The sequence below is a fragment of the Poromitra crassiceps genome (genome assembly GCF_964638095.1).
Source record: "Poromitra crassiceps genome assembly, chromosome: 4".
Classification (NCBI taxonomy): Eukaryota; Metazoa; Chordata; class Actinopteri; order Beryciformes; family Melamphaidae; genus Poromitra; species Poromitra crassiceps.
The window spans coordinates 11,762,616-11,770,686 of NC_139626.1; the positions used below are offsets into that span (position 1 = coordinate 11,762,616).

The following is an 8,071-nucleotide window of genomic DNA, read 5'->3' on the forward strand; positions in this document are numbered from 1 at the left end:
CAGCAGGTGTCTACCAGGAAAGTTAACGCGACGTCACTGTGATTCGGTCTATACATTTGCCCTATAATAATGGATTGCTAGTTTACTAAATTTGATAAGCTGCAGGTAACACTCACCCCTAGCCTCAATGTGAGACTCATTCTTCATTCTTCGTCTCGGATGCGGACCCCCTATATCCACTGCAAGTTCGACGAAAATGGCTGCACGCGATATACAATGTTATCAATCACAATAAAACTGTACTCCCCTCCGACACAATGTTGTTATCCAAGTTTTGGCTGCCTTGGCACTCCCAAATTGTGTGTAGTTTCCAGTACCGAGCCCTTATTCACATGCCGGAGCCGATGCTCAAAATTGTAAACTGCAGTACACCCTCACAACCACTGAGCACTGAACCGATACATCCGGCGCTGTGGAGCAGTTGAAACCCAAAATGACACAGCCAAAGAAGGCTGTGTTTTACCTCTAAACTTCGGGAATAGCATGTGAATAAGGGCTCGGTATTTGAAAACTACGCACTATTTGGGAGTGCCATCCATGGCACCCAAAAATTGGATAACAACATTGTCTCGGAGGTGGGTACAGTTTTGTTGTGATTGATAATGTGTATATCGCGTTATTTAAACGATCTTGCAGTGGATATAGGGGGTCCGCATCCGAGACGAAGAATGAAGAGTCTCGCGTTGAGGCTAACCCACCCCCATTCTTTCTCTCTCTCTCTCTCACAAACACAAACACACACAATAGGCACAATAGAGACAGCAGATAAGTTGTTAAACAGAGCATGAGGACTGACCCAACAACAGAGAAGTTGGCCCAGTATAAGCATACATTATACAGGCCCGCAGTGCTCCAAGATCACAGAAAAGATAAAAGTGTTGAGATTGTTTTGACACAATGGAGGCAGAGTGAAGATGCTGAGGGCCCATGATAAGGAAAGGGCTGACTGATGATCTGGACTGGAAGCTAAAGTCTCAACAGGAAATGAGTGTGGATATACTGTAGGAGGCACTGGAGCACTTTGTTATGTCTAAACCCACTCAACCTGTCATGTCGTCACGTCTGATGCACACATGGGATAAAGGAGGGGGGAAATGGACTTCAGGGGGCCTCTGACTGGACGGGATTTCACTTTGTACAAACCCCCCCCCCCCCCCCCTCATGAATGTGGGACACTTTAACTATTGGTCCACTACAAAAACATTACAACCTTCCGATACAAATATTCTCACTTTCTCCAATCTCCACAAAGTACAGGTAGCTGATTTATGTGAGAACAAGAACAACCACACCAAACCTCAGGAATGATACACCTCTGCAGGACAGGAACAAGACTAGAGTGCCAAAGAGACGGCAGCCATCAACTTCTAAGTAGCAGAAGATACGAGTAATGTTACGAGCTGTACTCATTTCAAACACTCTAACGTTAGTTGACATGGTCATAGTAGTTAGTTACTGTATAAGTTAAGCCTACCATGCACGTCGGTGGAGTGGACAGTCAGGACAGCTACTCTGTAAACTCTGCTAAAAAAAAACAGGCGAAGGTTCCTCCGCCCTCTTTAAATCTTCTTCTCACCCACAACTTGTGGTTTGCCGAAGGTCTCCGCGGCGCCGGGCACGAATGTCGCCTATATTTGCGTTAATTTCTTTCTTTTGCTCGTTCTTTGTTTCTGCACGCGCTTCAAATGCGTGTTTGTTGTTGTGTTGTGGAGAGCTGCCTGCTCCTGCTGGACGACCTCTGCTCGTGCTCGCTCTGCTGTGCGCGTTTTGCAAACTGTCAAGAGAGACATAATAATAGAATAACTTCCGCTACGACTTTCAAAACAAAATTCCAATTGAGGAACACGTTGCCTAGCTCCAGTTAAGTCCCCTCAAGCATTTTAGTATTTTATTTAAACTTTAAATAGAAAAAGTTCCTCAATAGAAACCTCAATATTTAAACTTTAAATAAAATACTAAAACGCTTAAAGCACCTTAAGTTAAGATTCTCCTTAGAGTCCAAGTTAAGGTGCCCATAAAATAGAATTGGCCGCACAAAATGTTTAAAACCTTAAGGAGAAGATTTAAGGGTGTTCTGTGCACCTCAGACTCTTAAGTCTGTGCATCTTGTTCTATGTTGTATTATGTATCCTGCATGTCGTTTCCTGTGCTGTGTACAGGCTACTGTGTATTCTGGCGTTTGTATTATCTATCCTGTCGTTTCCTGTGCTGTGTACTGTGTATTCTGGTCTGGTGTTTGTTACATGTAGCTCTGTGCCTTTCATGTGTGCAAGCAAACCTGTGAAGCCAAAGACACTTCCACATTGTGGACAATACATTGAATTGAATTGAATTGAATTGAATTGAATTGAGTTTAATTGAATTGAATTGAATTGAATTGAATTGAATTGAATTGAGGAACATCTTAACTTAATGTAGTACTTTGTGCAATCGAGCCTTACTGTGTCACTCCTCATGCTGAAACCTAACCAATCATCACTCCCCCATGCCTTTATGCTGCCAAACTTATTGTCACTATATTTTGAAACTTGAAATAAACTTCCGGTATCGGAGTCTGACTGACTGAGCTTGATGGGCTGCTCGTTGCGCGATTGCGCATCTCTCTCTCTCTCTCTCTCTCTCTCTCTCTCTCTCTCTCTCTCTCTCTCTCTCTCTCTCTCTCTCTCTCTCTCTCTCTCTCTCTCTCTCTCTCTCCCTCCATTCATCCATCCATCTATCCATTACTTTACAAACAGTAGGCTAGTAGCAACAGCCCCCTTTTGATTACAGGCTGATGATGATTCAATGAGAACTATGATAAAAAATATATATATAATCAAACTATACAAATACGTATATCACAGCAAAACTATTCACTAAAGACTATTCATCAGAGAGACATGGTGATAAAAATACCAAGTATGATAAGGTCACTAAAGTGACAGGCACATTGTAAATCCCCACAGGAATATTATGGAATATTATATTATGTCCAATAGTGCAGTATGCCGAGGGGGCTGAATAAGTGGATTGAACCAATGTGGCAGTAGAATGGGGAAGGGATTACAGAGGCTGGAAGTGGTTTGTAGATTCCCAGCCTGTTCCAGCACAACCGGTTCTCTGCTCTGTACTCTAAATATGTAAAAGGAGGTCATACCTGACTAACCTCAAGCCTCTCAGACCAGCCTTGATGCATTAGTGGAGTAAAACAGGAGATAATCAGTGGAACAGTCAGTTCATTCTCTAATGTGAATGTCATTTCACATAGAGGCAAGGAAATTAGATTAAGAAGCAATAGTGACAACAAAGTGCCCTTGAGGCATTTTTAACTTCCCCCCTAACCTCTTCCTCTGAAGGGCTGTGTGTGAAGGGCTGTGTGACGTGTGTTGGACTTTTATTGTGAAGGGCTGTGTGTGAAGCCGGGACGGCTGTAGCTCAGGAGGTAGAGCAAGTCGTCCACTAATCGCTTTGGATAAAAGAGGTCGGTGGTTCGATCCCCACCTACTCCAGTCTGCATGTCAAAGTGTCCTTGTGCAAGATACTGAAATCCAAATTGCTCCCGATGGTGTGCCAGCACCCTGTGTGGTAGCTTGCATTGTAAAGCGCTTTGGATAAAAACACTATATAAATGCAGGCCATTTGAAGTGTGTCTCAGACCTTTATTGTGAAGGGCTGTGTGAAGTGTGTTGGACTTTCATTCTGAAAGGCTGTGTGAAGTGTATATTGGATTTTTATTGTGAAGGCTGAAGTGTGTTGATTTTATTGTGAAGGGCTGTTTGTGAAGCGTGTTGGACTTTTATTGTGAAGGGCTGCGTGTGACTTGTGTTTTGGACTTTTATTGTGCAGGGCTATGTGAAGTGCGTGTTGGACTTTTATTGTGAAGGAGTGTGTGAAGTGTGTTGGACTTTCATTCTGAAAGGCTGTGTGAAGTGTATGTTGGATTTTTATTGTGAAGGCTGAAGTGTGTTGATTTTATTGTGAAGGGCTGTTTGTGAAGCGTGTTGGACTTTTATTGTGAAGGGCTGCGTGTGACTTGTGTTTTGGACTTTTATTGTGCAGGGCTATGTGAAGTGCGTGTTGGACTTTTATTGTGAAGGGCTGTGTGTAAAGTGTGTGTTGGATCCAGATGCCCAGGACAGTGTCCTCTCTTCATACTTCTTCTCCCTGTATACCAACAGCTGCACCTCCAGCCATCAGTCCGTCAATCTCCTGAAATTCCCAGATGACACCACCCTCATAGGCCCCATCTCTAATGGAGACAAGTCTGCATACAGCCAGGAGATCGATCACCTGATGACCTGCTGGTGCAGTCAAAACAACCTGGAGCTCAATGCCCAAAAGACAGTGGAGATGGTTGTGGACTACAGGAAAAATGCAGCCCCACCTGTCCTGCACCTGTGGACAGGTGTTGAAAATTAGCGTTCCACTATAAACACAACACTGTGTATCTGGTTGTTGTGCATACATGTATGTAACATCTCCAATGCTCTGTGATGTCCATATCAAATAAACTTAACCTAACCTAACCTAACCTTTCCCATCACTCTAAGTGATTCCCCAGTCAACACTGTGGAGTCCTTTCGCTTCCTGGGCTCAACAGCCGGGACATGAAATGGGAGTCGAACATCAAAGCTCTGACCAAGAAGGCACAACAGAGGATGTACTTTCTTCGGCAGCTGAGGAAGTTCAAGGTGCCAAAGGCAGCACTGGCACTCTTCTACACCTCCACCGTCAAGTCCATCCTCACCTCCTTCATCACCGTCTGGTATGCTGCTGCTGCCTGCAAGGACTTCTCCACAGTCCAGCGCATCATCCCCCGAGCTGAAAAGGTGGTAGGGTGTAGCCTGCCATCCATTCAGGACCTACACACTGCCAGGATGCTAAAGCGGTCTCAGAAGATTATAGTTGACCCCACCCATCCAGGACATAAACTCTTCAGGGTCCTCCCCCATGGCAAAAGACTGGTGTCTTGCAGTACCAGAACCTCCCATCACAGGGACAGCTTCTACTGATATCTGCCTCTTGAATGAGACCCGAAAGCCCCCAAAAATTTGAACACACACACACACACACACACACACACACACACACACACACACACACACACACACACACACACACACACACACACACACACACACACACACCATTCCCAGTTTGCAGCTCCGCTAATTCACATTGTGTGTGCATTACATATTTCTTATGTTGTCCTTTATTTCAAAACGGCTGAAATCCATTTGCACAGGAATTGGATTTACAAATGGGCCGCTATGTGAAGCAGGCGAGGCTCCAGCAATCAGGCCTGCTGGGAAGGGGGGGGGGGGGGGGGATTTGTCCCATACTTAACTGGCCACCAGAGAATTTGAGAAGAGTTGTTACAGTAATTGATAATTGGTTGTGGGTTGAATGCAGTGTGTCTGCTGATAATCACTCCCCTATCCAAACCACAGTAAATCTGCTCTTTGCCACTGGAGCATGGAGACATTGTGTTCCCAAGCTCCCAGCTCAGCCAGGGGGCACATGCCCAAGATGCCTATCATTGCCCAAAGCCAGGCCCGGCTGCAATTATGTTGTGTTGACTGATAATGGCCTCCTCTGTGTCCACCATGAGTTCATTTGATCATAAACATACCGGATGGAGATAATTGCCGAAAAGTAATTGGTCAATGAGGGTGCAACTCATTTCACTCAGAAATGGCCCCTAGATCTCTGCTAGTAATTTGGGATTCTTAATTTCCTGAACCTGAAAGTGCAGCGGCGGTGTGTTCCATTTGACAACATATGAGGCCCTCTCATGTGCAGAGGAAGCCAAGGAAAGACATGTTTGAAGTTTTGCCAGGACTCCATGAAGTACATTGGTGCACCTTCTAAATATTCCACCTTATTTTGCATTTGACATTTGATTTGACATTCTTGGACATTTCACTTGTTTCATCACGTCATTGACCTTTCCCATTATTTATCCACACACACACACACACACACACACACACACACACACACACACACACACACACACACACACACACACACACATATATATAATGTATGTATGTATGTATGTATGTATGTATGTATGTATATATGTATATGTATATATATATATATATATATATATATATATATATATATATATATATATATATATGTGTGTATATATACATACTCACACAGGGTAAGTACAGGGTACCACATCTGTACTTACAGGGTAAATACGGGGTACAAGATGTGACTTTAACACACCCCTGTAGTTACACTGTAGTTACTATGTAACTATGGGGGAATTGACACTAGCCTGGGTAAACCCATCCCCCACGTGACCTGCTCTCAGACCTGTTCTCAGTCACTAGTGACTGGGAACTGAGAGAGCAGGTCACGTGGTGGCTGGGTTTACCTAGGCTAAATTGACACTGCTTTAGAATACAGCCTGCATCCCTGTAGTTACACTGTAGTTACTATGTAACTACGAGAGAATTAACTGCTTTAGAATACAGCCTGCACCCCTGTAGTTACACTGTAGTTACTATGTAACTATACGAGATAATTAACTGCTTTAGAATACAGCCTGCACCCCTGTAGTTACACTGTAGTTACTATGTAACTATACGAGATAATTAACTGCTTTAGAATACAGCCTGCACCCCTGTAGTTACTATGTAACTACGAGATAATTAACTGCTTTAGAATACAGCCCGTGCCCCTGTAGTTACTATGTAACTACGGCGGAATTGACTCTGCGTTAGAATACAGCCCGTGACCCTGTAGTTACACTGCAGTTACTATGTGATTAATTGACACTGCTTTAGAATACAGCCTGTGGTAGGTATAGGTGGTTTATGTGGTAGAAATCATTGATTTCCTATGCCAGTAAAACATATTTCTTGGATTTACTCTCTCAGTCTGTGGGAAAGAATGTGGCTTCTTGCTGAGAAAATACTTTTAGTCTTCCCAGAGAGATCAGCACAAAGGACCTTCTGGATGTTCCCCCATGTAGCAATAAATGGTCCTCACATATCTACTAATCTACTACTGTATCATCGTAACATGTTTGAATAAGAACTCCAGTTTTCTATTGTTTTCATTGTATGACAAACAAAAGTGATCTGACCTCCTGCACGTCAGCAATGTTCCAGTAAAGACATGAGACAGATTGATGCTTTCGCCTTTTCGGCTCCTGTGATTTTGATGAAGTGAAGTTTGTGCCATTTTTGGAGCAATTAAATAGGACCACACTTTTCTCAAGTCCGTTTTATTAAAGACAGTCTGCCATCATAGTTGACCTATTCAAGAGAATATAAGGTGATGTGGAAATGGCAAAAAATGCTTGGGAACATTCATTTATGCACAAATTTGCCTCTTCTCACAATGTATTGATGAGGCCTATTGTGAATTGGTTTGTCATTTATAAAAAAAAGTGGGTCCCCAGAAAAAGAAAGTGTGGGAAACACTGTTCTATAGCACGGTATGGAAACACTGTTCTATTCACCTTATGTAGCCACGCCCATTTGACCCGGTTGTGTGGCCGTATCAAAACTTCCGGCTAAAAATAAAATAAAATGGCTGGCTGCTCCAATATCATCTAACTCTGAATTAACTAATAATTTAGCCAATTGTATGTAACATACCAAATAAAAGCAAACGGCAATGTCTAAGAATGCAACGCCATGTAACTGGCTCGTTAAGTCTCGCATTCCAGGGAATTACGTTAACGTCTGCGCAACTCGGAGGAGAGAAAACTATCTGAAGCTTTCTTTGTTGGAGTCCAGGTATGTTTTACAAGAAAGTGCTCGTCATTGTCGACGATAACGTTATCTGACCTGGCTAACAGTGGATACTCGCTTGCTTGCTGTGTACCGGCTCAAAGTAGTAGGCTACGTTCTTTATTTTACCCCTTCACTGTCCGCTCCAAAAACAACTCTTATTTTGCACCGTGACCGCCGGAAGTGTTAAAAGGACCCGGAAGAATTTGGCCCACTGTAAGGTCTGAACATAAGGTGAATAGCATGCTATTGCAATATTATATTATGTTATCGTGACAGTAAAAGTAAAAGTAAATACAGTAGATGGCTGGACATGTTTGAATGTCCAGCCA

General features: G+C 43.3%; 1 protein-coding gene across 1 annotated transcript in view; it reads right to left on the reverse strand.

Annotated features, from left to right (window-relative positions):
- LOC310775216 (leucine zipper putative tumor suppressor 2 homolog) overlaps nt 1–1,496 on the reverse strand; it is a 31,571-nt gene extending 30,075 nt beyond the window's left edge. The window contains exon 1 of the mRNA XM_083635328.1: nt 1,475–1,496. The gene's annotated coding sequence lies outside the window, so the exon portion shown is untranslated. The remainder of the gene's footprint in view (nt 1–1,474) is intronic.
- Nucleotides 1,497–8,071: the final 6,575 nt, after the last annotated feature.